This window comes from Mirounga angustirostris, unplaced genomic scaffold (genome assembly GCF_029215605.1).
Source record: "Mirounga angustirostris isolate CCGP_5_RB_7025 unplaced genomic scaffold, mMirAng1.0.hap1 SCAF_3, whole genome shotgun sequence".
Lineage (NCBI taxonomy): Eukaryota > Metazoa > Chordata > Mammalia > Carnivora > Phocidae > Mirounga > Mirounga angustirostris.
In genome coordinates this window covers 62,811,952-62,834,674 of record NW_026991711.1, presented here as the reverse complement: position 1 = coordinate 62,834,674, position 22,723 = coordinate 62,811,952, and the positions used below count along the sequence as shown (strand labels likewise).

At 41.1% G+C, this 22,723-nt stretch overlaps 1 protein-coding gene across 2 annotated transcripts in view; it reads right to left on the bottom strand.

The window, feature by feature from the left end:
• The window catches only part of LHFPL6 (LHFPL tetraspan subfamily member 6), a 348,330-nt gene that overhangs the window by 76,172 nt on the left and 249,435 nt on the right, over positions 1 to 22,723 (bottom strand). The window lies entirely within an intron of this gene.

Sequence of the window (22,723 nt, the reverse complement as noted above, 5' to 3'; positions counted from 1 at the left end):
CTCTCTGTGGCAGACAATTCTGAGCACCAAGCCCATGCCACCCTCTGCTTCCACACCACACCCTGCGTACCAGAATCATGAAATTCCCCATCCAAGGGCTCAAGCCACTGCCAGCCTGCAAGGAGCTCTTCCATGGGTATAGTCTTTGGAGGACCCATTTGTAGACCTGAGAGGTGGCCGAAGAATGGCTATTTGCAGGGCAGGAGGGAAGTGGGTTTGGACAGAGCTTAGACCTGCAGGTGGGAGTCTGACACACATTCATGGGTGAGGTACCTTGCAGTGAGGGACAGAGCTGACAGTGGGAAGAAAGTGGGAGTGGACATATATGTCTACTCTTGCCCCCAAGCCCTGTAAATGATGGAGGTGAACTCACTGAATCCGTCATATTAGGCATCATATGACATTGGCTAGGAGACATTCTCCATACATTAAATAAAAAAGGTCTCTTCACTTTGCTGGGTACAGTAAATAATAATTACCATAAAAGCTACCAGTCCTTAATGTGTGGCAGAATCTGTGCTAAGAAGTTTATATCCATACCTCCTTGAATTAACTAAAATATAGAAGAACTTATATCCATCCCATTTTACAGATGAAGAAATCAAGGCCAATAGAAGTAAAGTAATTTGCCCACATCAACACAGCTTGTAAGTGGTAGGCTGGGGTTCAAACTCCAGGAGATCTCTATCTTGCGTGAGTGAAGGGAAGCAGAGAGGGCTGAGTAGATGCAGGCAAGGGTTGGTTGCTGAGATGGAGGGTAATCTGTAGACATTTTGGAAGGGGTCAGAAAGGATGCAGACACACTCAGAAAATGAACCGGCTAAGAAGGAGGAAAAGCAAGTCAGAGGCCCAGGACAAAGTGTTGCCAAGAGCTGGGGGGCTTTTGGAGGCTGGCTAAAAATTCCAGCTTTGCCTCTGAATAGAACCCAACTCCACCCACCAGTGATCTTCAAGCAAATTATTCAGTTAATTACACAGCACACCTTACATCCTGTTGGACCAAAAAAAAAATTTTTTTTGAAGGAAGATTTACATTTTATATATAAGTAAATAGTTGGCTCTAAATGTTGATAGTTCAAAGGAGGAATTTCCCACCCCCTCTTTTTAGTTAACTAAAAATGACTAGAAAAGCTATGAAAGGCCCTTGTCATGGGCTCCTTCACACAGTTCCAACAACTGAAGCTTGGTTTTGCCTGTTGTCTCATAGCCCTGGCGGATGTGTAGGGCTGAATTTCTGAAAAAGAACTTACAGCCACCAGATCAAGGCAACTAGGGACAAACATTGGGCTATGAACTATTTAATAAAAGACTTTTTTATTAAGGTCCAATTACAGTCCACTTGGTGAATTTGGAGAGAAATTAAAAGCCATGAAGAAAAATGACCAAATTGATTTCAATATGTCTTCTGCTTCTTTCTTAAATGTGGAAGGGGTTTATAAAGCATCTGTGTGTAAATGAACAAAGAATACTCCATCATTTTCCAAGTACGTAAGTTTGAAGACCGTGAAAGAGCAGAGGAAAAGTAGGTAGTACTGGTGCTGCACGTAACAAAAATAAAGAACAAAGAGCATCACCCTCTCTCATTACTTTGCAGTTTTGCTCTTGATGCTATTATATCCCTGTTTGTTCTCCTTTAATGAGATCTTATCAAAAACTCCATCTTCCTTCTCTGACTGGCTAGTCTGACATTTCCCCTCCTGGTGGATGCCAAAAACGAAAATAACAATCCGTATCCACAAGAGAAAAATAGTTGTTTTTTCTTTTTCAAGATAAGAAATGAATACAGCAGGAACGAAGGGCACTCATGGAGCATTCCAGTGGGCCTGCTGGCTCCTGCCCACCGACAAGAAGATTCTAGATCTGTCTGTCTTTTAGAGCACTTTATATATGTTATATTGTGTAAGCCACACAACACTTTACTTGAATGACTACCCCTACAGTTAAGGAACTGAACGCTCCTTGGTCAGTACATTTTTATTTCATGTAAGCTTTATCTTAATTTTCTTAACCTTGCATTTTTATTTTAATACCCATAATTTTTCAAATATCCCAATACCTCAAAAGTGGCTTGTTAAGGTGCAAAAATAGGGCTGAAAATAGAAACATTAATACTCCAACTCAGAATAACTTCACCACGAAGAATAGTGAAGAGGTCCCCAGGGTAAATATTGAATTTGACTCTGCATGTGTTGGCATAGCAAATCTGTAAATGAAGATATTTCACAAGCATCCAAGGAATGACAAATATTTGAACATTGAATTTTACTGGATTGTCTTTTTGTGTAACATGAGTCCTTAGTGTGTTTTCTTTTAAGAAACCTTGTTATATTATGACATTAACCAATGATGCTTTTGCATCTTTTTTCAAATAAAGAAAAATTGCTTTTATAGTAAACTAAACGAGTTTCTCCAGAACTTTCCAGTGCAAAGCTGATGTTCTTATTGATGTAAGTAACACAGTCTAATGGGGCACAGGCTTTGAAAGTAGATGAGCCATTGCAAATCCCAGCTCTGCCACTTACTTTTGTGACTCTGGGCACATTAATTTGGACACAATGTCTCTTTACCCACCTTCCCTTATGTTTAATGTGGAGGTAAGATTTATCTAATATTATAGATTTGTTATGAGGATGAAATGTATGTACAGAGTTGAGCACCGTGCCTGGCAAAGAGCAAACACTCAATAAGCACTAGCAATCATCAAACACAAAGTCCAAATCCATAGAGGGTTCTCAGCATCACACTCTTCATGAATGCATAGGTACGAATAATAGTAAACTTGAGCTCAGAGAAATAGTCTAATAACAGATTGCCAAAGGCCTTTATCAAACGGAGCTATGGATACTTCATACCAGGGGGAGAGACAATGACTAATACACATGCTGCTGGCATAAACTTTGCATCTGGATGAAGGTGTATGTTGTAAAATGGAGAATTTATCTGGTCTTTGTGCCAGGTTTCTGAGATGGAGCTTCTAAACTTTTGAAACTTCCTGAGTGACCACAGTGGGTCCCTGGATAGTTCCAGGATGAGGGATGGCCATGCCAGAAAGATGTAATCAGAGGGTTGGGGCTTTGAGCCATGTGATACTATATGTACCTCCAAGGAGGAGAGGAGGGGCTGGGGATTGAGTTCAATCATGTGCCAGTGATTCAATCATTCATGCCTATGTGATGAAATCCCAATGAAAACTTTAACCATTGAAGCTTGTCTGAGATTTTTGGCAAATGAACACATTTATGTGCGAGGAGAGTGATATGCTGATTTCTTAGGAACAGGACATGGAAATTCTGCATTCAGGATTGTCTCAGACTTTGCCCTATGTGCTTCCCCTTTTGACTGGTCCTGATTAGTATCCTTTATCATAAAACTGTAATCACAAGTATAGAGCTTTCCTGAATTCTGTGAGTCCTTTTAGCAAGTTATCAAAGCTGAGGGGGTTATGGGTACTCCTGAATTTGTAGCCAAGTGGTCAAAAGTCTACGTGGCCTGAGGATTCCGAAATTTGCAGCCGGCATCTGAGGTGGGGCAGCCTTGTTGGGGATTCTGCCCTTAACCTGTGGCGTGTGCATCAGCTCTGGGTAGTTAGTATGAGAAATGAGTTGTGATACCGTACTGTACGAATCAGCTCTTGGCATATATGTCCTCTGTGTATTGAGTAGATGGGCTTGGTGGCTTTTTGACTTAGTCAACACTGAAATGATAATTTAGAAAAGGAAACTTTTTTTAAGCTAAGGATTCTTTTATGAGCCATGGTGTGGATGGGAGAAAATGTGTTAACATTAATGCTGACAAAACGTGAGCTCAGGACTCATTGAGGAAAGGTCTCTGCCACCATTCACTGAACACTTTCTCAGAGACAGCCATTGACAATCAACAAATGACTTCTCATCTTCATGTCAGGGTTATGGTGAGAGGTACAACTGTAAGGCAATCAAATCAAACCCACAGAATAAAGGTATCTTCAGCCTCTTGTGCAAATAGATTGGAAGTATAAGCTTCCTTCTCCTTCTGAATTTCTTGACTACCAAAGGAGAAGATGCTTCACATCAGCCTTTGAAATTAAAATAATGATAAAACCAGCTCATCACAACACTTTATAAGGCCAGGAAAACACATTTCCATAATTTCATGAAGCCTATTCAAGTATCATAGCTCAACAATATATCAAGAACTCTGAATAGCCTAAACCTGTCGCTTCAGAGGTGAAATTTCAAGATGTTCCTTCTGAGGATATAAGATTAAGATTTTATAAGAAAGACAAGATATGATAGACTGATTGCCGAGAATCTGACTTTCTTCAAAAAGTATGTGAAATGCTTCACTCAGGAATTAGTGGATTTCATATTAGTTGGTTATAGTTTAAAACAACCTCCACAGGATGCAATGGAAATGGAAAAAAAAATTACTTTCCAGAGTGGAATGTCATCAAACTGTAGATGAGGAAAAAGTAAGCTGCTTTATCCCAAGCTAAAATACTCATAAGCCTATTGACTTTACACCTGACGGTGTCAGAAGCAGTCTTCAGTGAGATTTCACCCCAGGAATTTTGAGTCCTTGCCTTGCCCTGAAAAATAACAAATTCACAAGTCACTTGCTTTCTTTTTGAGTTAGCTGCTCTAATTTAGTAAAAAATAAAGAATACAACCCACCCCCCACCCAAACCATACTGAGTGCTAAACCTCACTTAGGATGAATGTTATCTACCATCAAGCTGAATACAGTAACTCGGGAAATAGTGCCCATTTAACTAATATGGATTTATCATGTTTAAATTATTTTCATTAATAGTAGCAAGGACATTTGTTTTATATTTATGTAAAATTGACAGTCTGATTCCTGGGTGCCTATTAACTGAGGCTTAAAGTTGAAAAACTGGCCTGGGAGGGGATAGTTCTGGAATGGTGATGTGAGCCTCTAGATGGGGATCTAGGGGAATGGTTTCCCCAGCAAAACAACCATTTAACTGGTGGGAGTTGTAAAAATAGAAACGGAAACAACCATTTAAAGTCTCTGGAAATTTCCCCAAGGATGTGCAGCAAACAGCCTGACATTTACTCAAATTATGCTAAATCTTGATTAAAAAAAAACAGAAAAAGTTTCCAGCATTTGAACTAGGACCAGCCCCCATCACACCATCACCTACCCACATTCTGGGTGGTGGAAGAACTATTGCTATGGGGGGGGGAGTGGGGGGCGGAGATAGGGTCTCCCGCTCTCCTTAACATCGAGTCTAAAGCTGGAAGTAATAAGCCACCAGGATTACTCATCCTCCACAGTCTCATGTTGGAAAAACACTGTTTAGAGCAGGCATGGCAGAAAAGTGGTACTACCTTCCCCAACCCAGCTCATTCAAAGAGCAAAGGTTCTTCTGCAGGTACTACAAACTGGGAATCTTGGGGCCTGATGGTCTCCACTACAGCTTGCTCATAGGGAGGAGGGTCCCAACCAGCACTGCAAGCCAAGAAAACAAAAGGCACCGGAGCAGGTGTCACTCTGGGAGAAGTAGGCTGCCCTCCACATCTCTAGCTCTGGTTCAGGGGCTCTGAGGTTCTTATCTGGGATAGGGGGAGGGGCAGGTTATAAGAATGGCGAACTCCAGAGCTCCAGCGGACAGGAATGACTCTGGAATGGAGCATTGGCCAATATCCATAGAACTTTATAGCACAAGGAGTGGACTGTAATGTATATATAAACATTTTTTTAATACATCATTTAGAAAGTGAGGGGGAATCCCAGGATAGAATGAAGAATGTGGAAAAACTTACTTAACGCAAACAAAATAGGCAGAAGTGAAGGGAAAGATAAACAATTCAACAGTAATAGCTGGGGACTTCAATATCCCAGTTTCAAAAACTGATAGAACAGCTAGGCAGAAAGTCAATAAGGATACAGAAAACCTGTATAACTATAACGCAAGCCGACCTAACAGACACCAATAGAACACTTCACCTAACGGCAAAATAGAGTTTCCTCAAGGACACATGGAACATTCTCTGAATCAAATGCTAGACCATAAAAACTAGACTGTCGCTTTAAATTCTTGAGTATAATGGACCAGATCCTAGATTTATTCATTCAATTCAACAAATATTTACTGAACATCTAATAAATGACAAACACTCATCTGGAGGCTGAGGTAACAATAACCCACAAGAAAGACAAGGTCTCTGCCTTCAAGAAAATTACACTCAGGGAAGGCAGACCCACAAGTCCACAAAATATCAGCAATATAATTCCAGAGTGTTATTATTAGCCTGGAAGTAATAAACAGAAAGATAGGATAGTACTTGGGCTGTAAGAGGTGGGAAGGGCGTGGCTCTGTAAACAAGACCAGTGCTCTAACCCCTGAGCTATGGAGCCTGTGGCTCTGTAAACTACTTTAGAGAATGAGATCATGAAAAGACTACTGTACTTGAACTGAGACCCAAAGATAGGAGAAGGTTAACCCTTCAGACATTTAGAAGGCCAACACCTAGCCGAGAGAACAGCAAAGGCCCTGAAGATGAGGCAAAGAAGATCGGGGTAGCTGGAGACTGACAGAGAGAACATGGGCAAGATGAGCTTGGAGAAGCACGAGGCAAAGGTCGGAGACTTTTTGGACCCCTTAAGAATTTGGTTTTACTCAGAGTGCAATGAAAAACCAGTCAATGGTCCAAGGTAGGGAACTGTCAAGATCAGATTTATATTTTTGTGAAAGAGATAATTATTACAAAAACACACAAAAAAATTAGAGGCTTGGATTAGAGTAATGACCATGGTGGCATTGGAGACAAACAGATTTGTGATTTATTTTGCATTTGGACCTCGGTGAAAAAAATGAAGAACGAAAATGACTTTTTTTATTTTCAGCTTCATTAACTGTGGGTACAAGTTACCACTGACAGAGATGAATAGAATTGGAGGGAAAAAAAAAAATCAGAACCACAGAGAAAATGAAAGGTTCTGTTTTGGATATTCTTAGCTTGAATGTCATTAGATATCTGTGTGGAAGCAGCATGGTGGCCATTAGACGTTTGACTTGTGGTGCTCAGTGAGAGGACTGGACATACAAACTTGGCTGCTATCAGGACTTCAGTGGCACATTACGTCCTTGTCCCACTCACTGGCCCCATTTTATGCTGGCCCCACATTCCTGCCATCATGAACCGCTTCCATCTCCCCGCAGTACCCAGCTATCCTTTGCCTCCTTGTCTTTGCCCATGCTGTTCTTGCTTCCCAGACGTTCTCTCTCACCACGTCCACCTGCTGGATATCTACTCATTTTCTAGTGCTGAGGAAGAATCTGCAAGTAACATCCACTATATATGTTACTAACAAGTTTGCAAGCTACCATCCTAATCCTTACCTAATTTGCTTATCTAAAAATTCTCAAAAAACAACACAAAGCAGCAACAACAAAACTCATAGAAATTAAACATACGTGTGCCAAACCAAACCAAAGCTGGGTCCTAAAGATCTGGACATGAACATGGAGGCCAATCTGTTAAGTATTCTTGCTAAGCATTCAGTCCTAGGCTTTGGTAAACAGCTTCCTCTGCCTAAAAATTCTACTTTATGTTTCTTGAGGAGGATCTTTACTGACTCCCATCTGTGTGTCTGTGTGTCTGTGTGAATACCCCTGACTAAAATAAAATCTGACAAGGGCTCGATGCCGTTGCTGGGTTTTCTTCACCAAGAACAAAAACTCAGGTGACAATTCCTCTCTGTATTGCTTTCCCTCAAAAGCAAGGTAGAATAACCACTTCCTGCTGTCTCCCTAACTGGATCCTGTACACACTTGTGTAATTGCAGTTCTGTGTCTTAACATGGCTGCCTCCCTGTTAGACTGCTTCTTGAGGGTCGGGCCTTCTATTTGTCGTGCATATCCTCTCACGTACAGCACGTTTCTTTTTCTTTTTTCTTTTCTTGTTTAAATCAGAGAAAGTGAGCACAAGCAGGGGGAGTGGCAGGCAGGGGGAGAAGCAGGCTCCTCGCTGAGCAGTGACCCCGATGCGGGGCTTGGTCCCAGGACCCTGGGATCATGACCTGAGGTGAAGGCAGACGCTTAACGACTGAGCCCCCCAGGCGTCCCACATACAGCACGTTTCTTGCCCTTAAAGATGGAAGCTAGGAAGGAAGGAAGGGAAAAAGGAAGAAAAGGAGGAAGGAAATTGTATGTAGCATGTTTCTAAAGCAATGCTCTTTCTACTGTTTTATTTGATAGACTTTATAATTCACAATTTATGTTTTCCTAGAATGATCGACAGCCCCAGTTTAAAAAAAAATAAATAAATAAACGCATGTAGCTAATACGGTATAACCAGAAATCGTGGAAACACAACAATCTATTCAGTTGCCTAACTAGGTCAAAACACATTTTCCTTCTGTCTCATTTCTTCCCGAAGCACCCAACCCTTTTCTTTACTAACTGAAGAGCTCAAAACCACTTGCCAGAGGCAGAAAAAAAAAAAATCAGTGACCGAAAATGTCTGCATCAGCGAGCTGACACTCGTCGAGGAAGCTCATGGGAATTGCTCCTTGAGAGTGTCCTTAGGTCGGGGAGCAGCCCTACATCCTGGGGAAGCCGGCTGACAGCCTCCAGCCTCAGGGGAGGGTAGACCCGCTGGGCCTGGGGAGAGTCCCAAGGTTCTGAGCTCAGGAAACAACAAAGTGCTCATCCTGGCCACGGGTTCTGGGGTCCTGTGGTTTGTGCTATTTCTTTTTTTATTTATTTTTATTTTTTTAAATTTTATTATGTTATGTTAGTCACCATACAATACACCATTAGTTTTTGATGTAGTGATCCACGATCCATTGTTTTCGTATAACACCCAGTGCTCCATGCAGTACGTGCCCTCCTTAATACCCATCACCGGGCTAACCAATCCCCCCTCCCCCCTCCCCTCTAAAACCCTGTTTGTTTCTCAGGTCCATAGTCTCTCATGGTTCATCTCTCCCTCCAATCCCCCCCCCCCATTTTTCCCTTCCTTCTCTTAATGTCCTCCATGTTATTCCTTATGTTCCACAAATAAGTGAAACCATATGATAATTGACTTTCTCTGCTTGACTTATTTCACTTAGCATAATCTCCTCCAGTCCCATCCATGTTGATGTAACAGTTGGGGATTCATCTTTTCTGATGGCTGAGTAATATTCCATTGTATATATGGACCACATCTTCTTTATCCATTCATCTGTTGAAGGGCATCTCGGCTCTTTCCACAGTTTGGCTATTGCGGACATTGCTCCTATGAACATTGGGGTGCATATGGCCCTTCTTTTCACTACATCTGTGTCTTTGGGGTAAATACCCAGGAGTGCAATTGCTGGGTCATAGGGTAGCTCTATTTTTAACTTTTTGAGGCACCTCCACACTGTTTTCCAAAGTGGCGGTACCAACTTGCATTCCCACCAACAGTGTAAGAGGGTTCCCCTTTCTCCACAACCTCTCCAACATTTGTTGTTTCTTTCCCTGTCCATATTGGCCATTCTAACTGGTGTAAGGTGGTATCTCAGTGTGGTTTTGATTTGGATTTCCCTGATGGCTAATGATGATGAACATTTTTTCATGTGTCTATTAGCCATTTGTATGGTTTGTGCTATTTCTTATTCACTTGTGCTGAATAAGTGGTGGAGCCCTCCCATTGCTGTCTCTGGTCCCCACACAGTGCACTGTGCTCATGTCATGCTCTTCCTTTTTCAGGCTGCCATGCCTCCTCCTCCGGGGCCTCACTGGACACACAGAAGTCTGAACCGTTGCATCTTCATTTAGGAGATGTAATTTAAACACCATGAACATTGTGAGGTGCAATTAAAAAAATCAGTCCACGGATGAGCTGGGCAGAGCCATTCTTGCTTAGGTGGTGGTCCGATAAACTAGGTCCCCAGTGCCCCTGACGGCACAGCTAGAGACCCCTTCACAGGCTTTGCCAGGTTCCCAAGGAAACTAACTGCCAGAGCACTGTAGAGCAGGCCGGTGGACAGAAATTTTCCAATTCAGAGTCACATGTAGACTCTTAATATGAGGTAAACGAGGTTCTGATAGATTCTTTCAGATATAACCGAGCACCAGACTTCAAAATGTGAAAATGTTAAGGGTGAAAATCATAGTAACATTTCCTGAGCACTCACTATTTGCCGGGCACAGTGCTGTGAGTTTCCCATGAGATGTGTACGAGTAACACCTCTGGTTAACTGATGAGGGAACAGAGGTTTAGAGATTAAGACATCTGTCCAGCTAGCAAGTGGCAAAAACAGGTCTCCGACTGCTACTAGTCCATGGCTTTAAACTCCAACATGGACAGAGTTTAAAACAACAGATCGGATGATTTAATTAAAACAAAACAAAACAAAACAAAAAAACCCAAGATGTAAAACCTAAGAATAAGAAAGGTTGGAGCAACTTTGTCCAGGACTCTGAGAGTGAGCGAGTGGGACTCTTGTCAGGTCAAAGGTGAACTGTCTGGAGAAACCTGCTGAGCCTGGCCCAGTCTGGTCTCTATCCAGACCCACGGAGGGAAAAACACATTGGCAACAGCGGTCGGATGCTCAGGAAGAAAGATCAAATGCCCTGGGGCAGACGTTCAGAATTCTAGACCATCATTTTTATCTTGTGACTAAAACTGTCGTAATAAAATTAGAAGTTTATCCTCAAGTCCTTTAACTCTTACCTTTAGAAAATCAATTATGGAGGGACCGAAAGTTTTCAATACATAAAGGAAATTACTGACCACCCCCCTCCATCCCCTATTTATCTGGCACTTCAATACTGTCCATTCCTGCTACTCCTCCATATTCTCCCCTCAGCCTACATGCCCACCAAGAAGTCAACAAACCCCTTGCGTTTCTAATTCATAACCCTCTACCAAAATGTATGGGTCATACTTTTAAAAAAAAATTTTTTTAAAGATTTTATTTATTTATTTGACAGAGAGAGTCATACTTTTTAAATAACAGCTCTTTTTAAAAATCATCAACTGGGTGACATTTTGTTCTTTTTATTTGAAAATAGATTTGCGAGCATACCTTTCTTTGGAAAGGAAATGTGTTCTTATTTTAAGCCAAAATATTGTAGGTATAGTCACATATTAAATGTATTAGAGAAGCATGCTGCTTACATTATTATCCATCATTTATCTCTCATGGAAGTTTAGGTTTTTCTAATAAAGAGAAATGAGGAAGCCATACTTGTGTTAGTAAATATTGCTGAAAAGACAATGTAGACCACTCCCTGTAGAAGAAAAAGAAAATATCTCTTTTCTATTCCCTCATTTGTAATAATATTCCCTTCCATTTCAAACTCAAGGTACCCCATTTTCTCAGTAGGTCACCCCGATACCTGCTGAGATCACTAATCTCTCTGGTGGTGAGGATTGTAACAAGATGGGACTCTCCACAACTGGTCAAGGTGGTGAACTAGATTCATGTGTGTGAATAGGGTTAATATGGATGTTTGCTATATGCTTTCTTATGGCTTTCTCTAGCTTTTAATGTCTTAACTTATTTTTTGAAGAGCACATTCAGAGGCCCTGGGCCAGACCTCCTGAATAATACTCTTTGAGACTTAGGTCCAACCAACTGTATTTTTAATAAGCAATACAATGGGAGGGGGACTGTCTGATGATTTTAATGCCTGAGAGGTTATTGGCAATCTTTTAATGTATAAATTATCTCTTGCATTGCCTCTAGGACATCGTAGAATGCTATAAAAGAAACCCAATCCTTGCAATACAAACAAATAGATTTCGAATCTGTGTTTGCTTGAACAGAGCAGATAGATTTTGCACTTTGTAGGATTTCCCTATGTGGAGCGAAGTCACAGCACAACTTCTGAACTAGTTTGCTGGGAAACTTCTTTTGACTCCCATTAGAAAGAGCCTAGATGTCCATCAACAGATGAATGGATAAAGAAGATGTGATATATATATATATATATATATATATATATATATATATATATATACATGTATGTGTGTGTGTGTATATATATGTATATATATATATACATATATATATATATGATGGAATATTATGCAGCCATCAAAAAAGGAATCTTGCCATTTGCAATGACGTGGATGGAACTAGAGGGTATTAGCTAAGTGAAATAAGTCAATCAGAGAAAACAATTATCATATGATCTCAGTGATATGAGGAATTTGAGAAACAAGACAGGATCATAGGGGAAGGGAGGAAAAAATGAAACTAGATGAAACCAGAGAGGGAGACAAACCATAAGAGACTCTTAATCTCAGGAAACAAACTGAGGGTTGCTGGAGTGGAGGGGGGTGGGAGGGATGGAGTGACTGGGTGATGGACATTGGGGAGGGTATGTGCTATGGTGAGTGCTGTGAATTGTGTAAGCCTGATGAATCACAAACCTGTATCCCTGAAACAAATAATACATTATATGTTAATAAAAAAATTAAAAAAAAAAAAAGAAGGCCTTCCTGTGCCCCACCTATGACCCCTGCTATACTTCTTGCAGGAGACCCTGAGGAAAACTGAGAGAGAAATTGCCCAACGTAGTATGCAATGATTTGTGTTCATCTTGTTCTAAATGTTTCTCTTTTCAAGGCTCGGATAGAGAGGATTTAGGATTTAGATTTCAAAGGACATCAGATTTATACTTTCTCTCTCTATAATACGGCTTGGGTAATTAATGCACCATGTCATTTTCCAAAGAATCTCATTGAAGATTGATATTCCCAGACATAACTACAAACCCATGTTCCAATAGGAAGCACAAGGTAAGCCTGTGGCTGAAGTTCCTCAGATATAATACAGCTCTTAAATTCATTCAGTCGTGCAACTAATATTTATTGAACACTAACAATGAGACAAAGGCAGTGCTGAAGGAATAAGAAAGATGTGAAGCTTGTCCCTAAAATAACAACATTCCAGTGATGAACATCAGACAATGACTCACTGCAACTTTAGTCACAAAGAGGGTCTGGCGAGAGGCCCACCTCATCCGAGGAGTCAGTGACAACTTCCTTTAAGTTGTGGCCTCCATTACACATAGGGTTTAGTTACGCCTGGAGAGGTGAGAATGATGTTCTAGACGGGGAGGACAAAGTGCAAATGCTACAAGGCACTTGCCATCTTGGCCAATGGAAGGAACAGAAGGGAGGACGATGTAGCCCAGCACAGGAGATCAGGAGAAGTCACTGAGGCAGGGAAATGATTAGGTCTGTGATTTTGCTTGTTTCACCCATATGGAAACTGGGTTTACCAGAGAGCAAGAGAGGACATGGGAAGATGAGTTAGATGTATGCAGATAGGAGGGATACGCTGTCTGCAATGTGCTTTATAAGTGTAACATATAAATACACACACATATGGGCATGATATTACATAACATATATGTTACATGTGACTACATACAAATATATATAAATTTTTAAAAATTTCTGCCGTAGAGGTGGCTACTTCACATTCGATTTACCCTCATCAGACATCCATTCCCCAGAGGCAGCTGCACAAATGTCTTCAAATATGGCCATTAAACCTCCCCCACAGTGTCCATTCATTGGCATAGGAATGCTAGAAGGAATATTGCATTGGTGAAAGGAGAGGCATTCAAAATTTATGAATCGACTCTCGGCAATTATACAACTTCTTCCGCCCTCTGAATCACTTCTACCTCCTCAGAATCTCTCAAGCCCTGTAGCCTCTCTCATTTTTCTAAGGAGGACCCCAGACCCTCGAAACCAGACTCTTGGTTCCGTGTCGCACTTCGTAACAGAGGATTCGGATCCAAAAGAAGAAGAGCTAAATCCCGCTGCTAGAAGACAGTAGTCACATCTACTTGAGGGAACCCTTCAGCCCGGGTACCTTCCAAAGTGCCAAAAGTCCAACTAAGTGGGACAGATTGTATGACAGCTTTCGTGCTTACTTGCAAACAAATGCTTGCAACATGCGGCAAAATCTGGTCAGAGACTTGCTTTAATTGTAACATCCCATCTGGTGGCACACTTGTGGAGGAGGATATTTACAGCTCTCACAAATCTCCAAACATCCGAAGCTAGCGATAGCTTGCAACAAGAACCTGAACACAGGATTGGAAAATTTGACTCCAGTCAGATACCATTAACTGGATTAAGACAGTCTGTGTGGAGATGGAGAAAGGTGGAACTTCCTCAGGGGTGGATTTGATGTGGATGAGGGAGCCTTCTGGCATGAGCAGCTTGGTTCGTACCATGTGATACACAGAGACAAGGAACCCTGCAATGGAGCTGGTTTAAGGAGGGAGATCATCAACTCTGTTTGGGCCAGTGGGTGTGTTATCTTTGGGAGTTTGCTAAATGGAGATGTTGCATATGCCTTCGAGTATGAGAGGTCTGGGGCTAAAGATGTTCCTGTGGGCGCCTTTGAGAATAGATGTATTTAAAGCCACGGGAATACATGAGATTGCTCAGGGAGATAGTGGCTTAGAAGGGAAGGAGACCCGTGAAGGAGAACTCCAACATGTAAAGTCTGAGTGCCGGAGCACATAAATCCATCAAGATTTTGGTGTTACACTCTGGCTAATACGTGGCATTTTACATAATGTTAGAACCGAGAGCAAATTTGCTTTTCAACTAAGAATTGTCTTTATTTGGAAAAATACTTGCCCTGGAGTATATGTGTCAGGGCTACATTTAAGCAACAAAATTGGGACACGGAACCACGGAACCACTCTGCAGGAAAGAAAGAGAATTTAAGGAAGAAGACAGAGAAGGGGGCCCGATGAAGAGAGCAGGCTGGCCGGTTTATTGGAACTCCCCCTTGGAAGGGCAGCTAAAGGAAGGTTCTCCTTTTTCCGTTAAAGTTGCTTGTGATGCTGCATTGTAAACCCCTCCCTCCCTCCTGTCACCTGGCAAAGCTTCAGAAAAACCTAAGAATCTCAAATTCTTACTGTGAGTACTCTTCTTCCTTTTGGAAACCAAAAAAGGAGTTTCAGGTCAAGGGCAAAGAACTAAGGGACAAAGGCAGCCTGTGGGTCCATACGGGGGAGCCTCTGAAAACATTCCCCCAGAAATAGGCAGAAATGTGGGGGCTGGCTTTGAATGTTGATAGACTGTGGACCTGAAGTGTTTGTTTTCCATAGATTTTGAGGGACAGGCATATCTGTCATCTCATCTCTGGATTATACACTTTTAAATGTTCTTTGTATTCTTTTAAAATTATTTTTGAATAAGTAGCAGTCACAAGTTTGACAATACAAAGGTCCCATAAAGTAACTCTCCTTCCCACCTTTGTCTCTTATCCGGAAGCAACCATTATCGTCTGTGTCTTGCTTACCTTTCTAGAGATATTCCTTTTGTATAAAGAAAATACATGGCTCTTCTTTAAAAATGATCTTAGGGGCGCCTGGGTGGCTCAGTTGGTTAAGCGACTGCCTTCGGCTCAGGTCATGATCCTAGAGTCCCGGGATCGAGTCCCGCATCAGGCTCCCTGCTCGGCAGGGAGTCTGCTTCTCCCTCTGACTCTCCCCCCTTCATGTGCTCTCTCTCTCTCTCTCTCTCATTCTCTCTCTCAAATTAAAAAAAAAAAAATGATCTTAGAAATTTTAGCACACAGTAAAAACTCCTAGGCATCTTGCTCTTCTTTCTTAAAAGACCCTGAATATCTTTCTACATCGGTACAGAAATGCTGCTTTTTAAATGGTCGTCTAATGTTCTACATTCGAATGGACCATAATTTATTAAGGAGTTTGCTGTTGGTCATCATTTAGTTGTTTCCAGACTTCTGCTATTATTGAAAATGCCTCAGTGTAAACCTCGTCCACACATCATTTTGCACATGTGCAAATTGAAATGGTTCTTCTTGACAAAAGAATTTAAAGCTTCCTTATCATGACAAACGGCAGACCATGGAGGAGGCAGGTGCCAAGGAGAACACAGACGGAGGCTCAGAAAGCTCAGCTTAGAATCTCAGACAGCTGCAACAGCAAAATCACAGCCCGCGTGTTTCAGGGCAGGTGGAGGAAAGCAAAGCATTGTAGAGAAATAAACTGATAAAGACTTGACTAGAGATCTATGTTTTAGAAGACATTCTAGAGCATATAAGACCTCACAGGACAAAGCAATGTGGAGCACACAGAAGACAAACTAAATTAGCAAGAACCATCCCCTTACTTTCCATAGAAAAGGGTGAGCAATGGGCCTTCGGGAGAAACTGAAGACAAGGATCAGAAACTGCATTTGTGTCTGGCTTTTACAATCACGTATGGATATATGTGTAAAAAGATACACTTGTTACAAAAGATTTGTAACAAATCTTTTTAGATGCTTTATAAAATCCGGAGTTCTTTCACTTCTCTCTTTTTTTTAAAAGGGTTTTATTTATTTATTTATTTGAGAGGGAGAGAGTACGAATGGAGGGGCGGGGAAAGGGAGAAGCAGGCTCCCCACTGAGCAGGGAGCCTGATGTGGGGCTCGATCCCAGGACCCTGGGATCATCACCTGAGCCGAAGGCAGACACGCAACCGACTGAGCCACCCAGGTGCTCTCACTTCTCTTGGTACTGTTATAGACGTATACTTGGAATGCATGGACTCTCCCTTACTATTAATCAAAACTCCAGGCCCAGTATGAAACAAACCCAAAACTAATGATGATAACAACAATTAACATGTATTGGGGGCGCCTGGGTGGCTCAGTTGGTTAAGCGACTGCCTTCAGCTCAGGTCATGATCCCAGGGTCCTGGGATCGAGTCCCGCATCGGGCTCCCTGCTCTGCGGGGAGCCTGCTTCTTCCTCTCCCACTCCCCCTGCTTGTGTTTCCTCTCTCGCTGTGTCTCTCTCTGTCAAGTAAATAAATAAAATCTTAAAAAAAAAAAAAAATTAACATGTATTGAGTGCTTATCACCCGCTGAGAACAACAAAGAGCTCCCCACTGATGATCTTGGGTTATCTTCATAAAACTCTAAGAAGATAAAATTATTGTTCAGATTCTACAAATGAGGAAACGAAGGGTAAGAAATTTGCCCAAGTTCACATGACTAAGGCAGGATGGAATCAAGATCCAAACTTGGGCACCTTGAGTCAGAAACTCTTAAACACTGATGTACAAATGACATTTTAGCTAAACTAGAGCATCTAAGTCCATTACCAGTAACTAGCCCTAACCTATCCATCTCTTTATGTTAGCTCTATCCTTAACCCCGAGGCTGCCTCAGAGACCTGGTGTTTGTCAGACAAGTGACTGGGAAACCAACCACTTCATAACTTGCCTTGAGCAAATAATAATTCATTCTCGATAAGTGCAGAAAAAGAGCCCTTATAAACAGTGTCTCCTAATGAAGCTTATTTCTGTGTGTACTGCAAGTTAAACATTCATTTTTAAAAAAATTATTAGTAGGAGCATTATGGTCTAATATAGGCTTACAGAATTGCAACAAAGAATATTTGTTTTGAGAATTTAAAGGAATAGAAAAACTTAAGGCTCATAGTAAAAGAGAAAATATGTCAGCTTTAGATGTGTCATGGCGTAGGATGCGTGGTATGTGATCAGCAACCACTTTTTAAAAAAATGAATAATTAAAAGAAAAATACCATGGTATCAGAAGTCATAAAAAGAGCATTCTGGGTGAGCCAAACCATGTTTCAGGCAATCATACGTAGAAGGCACAGCATAATCTTTGAAATAGGACAAGCAACAGTCCTTTCCCAGATCCCAGAGAAACGGCAATTATGAAAGTCGTTAAGAAAAAAAAAATAGAATAGGGAGAGTTTCCAGATCCAATTGCTGCTGGAAGTAATTTACAGTCAGTGTGGTCACAGATGGCCTCATAGCATGGTGTTCTCTCCTTGCTCTTGTTCGTATTAAAATATTCTCATTTTTCACTACTGCCTAAAATTTATACTTTCAGATATAAATATTTACTTTAACCACCTTAAGTACATAAAACTTGGAATACAGAACTAAAGAAGACCCGGACTATAAGAATATTGTTCTCTTTCTACAATAGGTGAATTCCTCCAGGGAAAAATTGCTTATTTTCTCATTGACCCCCGTTGCTACGTGTTAGTGCAGTGACCCAGTTCATGGCATCCTTTTGCCTTGTTCTGGGGAATTAGGGCAGTCCTGTTCCCTCTTGAGGTGACAGGCAATTTCTTCTAGGTCCTATGAGCTTGTTGGAACCTGCTGGTCTTATTTCCATTAAGGTTCTCTTGAGATACCCCCTCCATTTTGAGAGAAAGCCTGAAACAGAGGAGGATGCGTGAGGAACATCTGATGCTCTGACAAATTCACTCCAGTTACCAAGGACTGCAAAAACAATTTCACAAGGACCATTTTGCTTTTAACAAACATGCTAAGTGAATTCTAGATTTCATTTCTCCTTCCCAGCTAGGTTTCTTTTTCTTTTTACAGCTTAATGAGGTAAAAAGATAGACAAAAACTGCACATATTTAGCATATACAACTTGACGAGTTTGGACATAGGCAGACACCTGTGATCTCATCACTGCAATCAAGGTAGTAAACGTAGCCATCACCTCTAAACATTTCCTTGTTTCCCTTTTGTATGTGTGTGTGTACTAAGAACACTTTACATGAGATCTACCATATTAACACATGTTTAAGGATGGTCAGCTAAAGACATTATATTGTATAGCAGATCTCCAGAGCTCACTCATCATGTGGGGCTATAATTTCATACCCATTGAACAGCAACTCTTCATTTTCTCCTCCCCTTGACAGCTGAGTTTCTTGAAAGGCCACTCTATTAGCATCTCTTCTTTCTCATCTCTTATTCACTCTTCCACCCATAACAATTTCAGCTCCACCCCACCACTCTGCTAAAACTGCTCTCTTCTGAGGGCATTATTCACCTTCCAGTTACCCAATAAAATAAATATAACTTGACTCCCACAAGACATTTGCCATAAACACTATTGAGAACTTTCTTCCTCTTGAAATTCTCTTCTCTTCCATTGAGGTCTGTGACATGATTGCTCCTTCAACAGGGATCTTATCCTTTAAATGGTGATGTTCCCTAAGGTTTCTCTTGCATTCACCTTTTTTTTCAAGTATCACAAGGTTAATTGATAGATACAAGTATATAAAATCAGGGCATGAACATGACTTGATAAATTAAGTAGATTTCATTTCAATACTAAAATAAGAGGGGCTGGGGCACCGGGGTGGCTCAGATGGTTAAACGTCTGCCTTCAGCTCGTGATCTCTGGGTCCTGGGATTGAGTCCCACGTCTCACTCCCAGCTCAGTGGGGAGTCTGCTTCTCCCTCTCCCTCTGCTTCTCCCCCTGCTTATACTCTCTCTGTCTCTCAAATAAATAAATAAATCTTAAAAAAATAAAATAAAATAAGGGGGGCCAATTCTAATTCTCACCATGTGCTTCACACCCACAAAACCACTGCAAAGGCATTAACGATCTCTCAAGATTGATCAATTTTGTGCAAGTGAATGGTATTTCTTTTACAAAGACTTGTGAATTTGCCCAGGCTCAAGGATATTAAAATCTAACACATAAAGCCCATTACTAGAGGTAGAAATACAAGGAACTATACCATTACAGCAATAACCCTCAATTAGAGTCAAGAATACTTGAGTCACAACCAAATGGATAATCAAATATTGCATCAACTCAAGTATTACTGAGCAAAGTGCGTTTCTACAGTATTCGGTGTTGCTCTTCAGTCTTCTAACTTGAAAACCTAGGATAACTGGTGACAAAAAAGGTTCTTGCAATAGACTGCCTCTGCCTGAGAACTTATGATGTAATTATTGCATGCTGCTCATATGCTATCTAAACATTAAGGCTACTTCTAAAATATCTGATGGTAGACTATGATTAAGACATTACACTACAAAAAAAACCTCACACAGAAGGAATCGTAACTGCTGTGCTTCTGCTTTAAATATTGTGAAAATATTCTTTTTGTGTGTGTGTGTTTGTGTGTGAAAATATTCTTGCATTTATTTCTTTTTTCTTTTTTTTTTAAGATTTTATTTATTTATTTGACAGAGAGCACAAGCAGGTGGAATAGTAGGCAGAGGGAGAGGAAGAGGCAGGCTCCCCACTGAGCAGGGAGCCCGATGCGGGGCTCAATCCCAGGATCCCGGGATCATGACCTGAGCCGAAGGCAGTTGCTTAACAGACTGAGCCACACAGGCGCCCCGTTATTTCTTATTAATGCCTGTACTCATTGATATTGCCCATATCTGTTATTTCTCCTGAGCCTAAGGCCTTAATTTTCAGCTACCCATTAGGCATCTCCACCGGATATCCCACAGGCACCTCACACACAAGTCCTTCATTACCTTGATGTTCTTTGATATCGTGTCTCTGGGTGTGGCATTCCACACTGGAGACCACAAAAAACCTCTGCTCTCATCCTTCCCACTTTCTGTATCTCAACATCTATTGATTCTAGCTTCCTATTCTCTCTGATCTCTGTCGCATCCTCTCCACTTGCACTAACTTTGCCTAACTTGGTGCTCACCTGATGACATCAACCTACTTGTTCACCTCCTTTTCCTGAGCACTTAGACCAGAGTAGGAGCTCAAAACTCTTTGTTGGTAAGATGAATCCATTGTAACAATTCCTCTCTCCACCTCTGCCCCCCCAGTGACTCACCACCATAGTAGCTCCGGGGATCTTTGTAAACCACACAAACCTGTCGTCAGGCCACATCCCCCCCACCTCCCACGTCAAATGCTTCCACCACTTCCACAATCAGGTGTGATCTTCTTAGCATGGCCTACAGAGCACTTCTTCCCTTTCCACCTCCTGTCTAGCCTCATCTCCCACCATGCCCTGAGGCACCCTCCCTGCAGCCCTAGGAGACAGCAGACAGCACCAGAACTCGTTAAGGACCTCCCCTTTCTTTTTAGCAAGATATCATGAGCATAGGATAAAGGGCAGACTTCAACTGCACAGATGGATGGATTCTGGAAAATGTGTACATCTGTAACCACCATCCTAATCAACACATGGGGCATTTCCATCACGCCAGGAAGTTCCCTGTGTCCTCACCAGTTAATGCCTTCAGGGTAATCACTGCTCTGATTTCTATCACCATATATTAGTTTTGCCTGTGTGTCTGGCTCCTTTTGTTCAACATAACATCAGAGATTGATCTGTGTCATCATGTATATCAGAAGTTCACTTCTTTTTATTGTGGAGTAGTATTCTACTATTTAAATATACCGCAATTTCTTTATGTACTGGCAGACATTTGAGCTGTTCTCAGTTTGGGAGTATTATGTATCAAACCAAAATGTACATTTTTATATAACTTTTTTGCTGGCGGAGATTTTTTTTTTTTTTTTTTTTTTTGGCATAAATACCTAGGAGGAGGATTAGTCTGGTTAGCTTCATAAGAAACTGCCTAATGGTCTTCCAACCATGCATCTCTGTGCTTGGTAATGTTGGCTGTTAACATTTTTATTTTGGTCATTCTAGTGTATGTTAAGTGGTGTTCCATTGTGGCTCCACATTGCATTTTCTTCTGCACTAATGATGCTGAGCACCTTTTCAATATGGTTATTGGCATTTGTATATTCTCCTTTGTGATATATCCCATTCAAGCTTTTAAGCTTTTATCTGCTTAAAAAAAATTGAGTTGTTCCTTTTTTTATTATTTGTTTGCCAGATACATAACTTCCAGTCTCCTTTTCACTTTCTTAATGATGTCTTTTGAAGAGCAGAAAATTGTAATTTCTCATCTTTCTTCTTCTATGCCTTTTTAATTTGTCTGTGCAAGATTCTTTACCCAGCAGGAATTTCCCCCCTGTGTTGAGATTCATTTGACATCACAGGATACGGAAATCATGCATTTTTCTTCTTCCTTTTCCCCCACAAGCATGGGGCCAATTTGAGAGCAGGAGTCATGTTTTATATCTAGTGGGATACCTAGCAAGTAGCAGGTGCTCAAGGACAATTTATTACCCAAATACACAAGTGAATGTGTTGAAAATCGGAAGAGTTACTTCCATTTCATCAGTTAAATTTTGTATGTCATTTCCTGAAAACAAGGGAAACTCCCCACTTAACCTCACAAGTGTGTCCAAACAAGAAAAGCTTTATGAGGTCGTGAAAATGAGGGGGTTCTGCCCCTTAAGTGTATATCAATAAGCAGCCTGTGAATAGACATATTTCACAGATGTTATTATTCATGCTGTTGTTAATATTTCATGAATCCTGGTTTTTATTTGAAAGGAAGTACATGTAATTTCTTTTAGTAATTCTTAGTAAATTAAATGCTCCTTATGAAATGCTGGGACATCTTGAATCAAAAACACAAATGACTAGTCAGAACTCGAGATATAAGGGTTTGCCATTTGACTGCATCCTGTTGGAGTGATCAGCTTTTTATTCTAGTGAGGTTCACTAATGTCTAAAATCATATGGGTCACATAAAAACAACAATGTCATCATTAAATCTGTCCAAGAAATAACCTCAATGAATTCCATAGACAACTCCCACTTGATAATGAGAGTTAAGAAGTCATAATACTATTCTGACAGGAAGTTGTGGTTAAAAACATTTGAAAAGCACCAGCAATAATGAAAATGATGGGCTCATTGAGGAAGCAAAGTGTAATCTCCTCTTGGCAGGAAACCATAAAGTGGAGAAACCCCTGCTTGGTGGACAATGAGACACAATCAAAGGACATTCAGCCCATTATGAATTAAGCATCTGAGAGCAGAATGACTTTTTCCATAGCAACAAAGCCTTAGAAAGTCCAGAATTTTACTGGCCAGATTCTTGTATTGTTCTTCCAGGCCA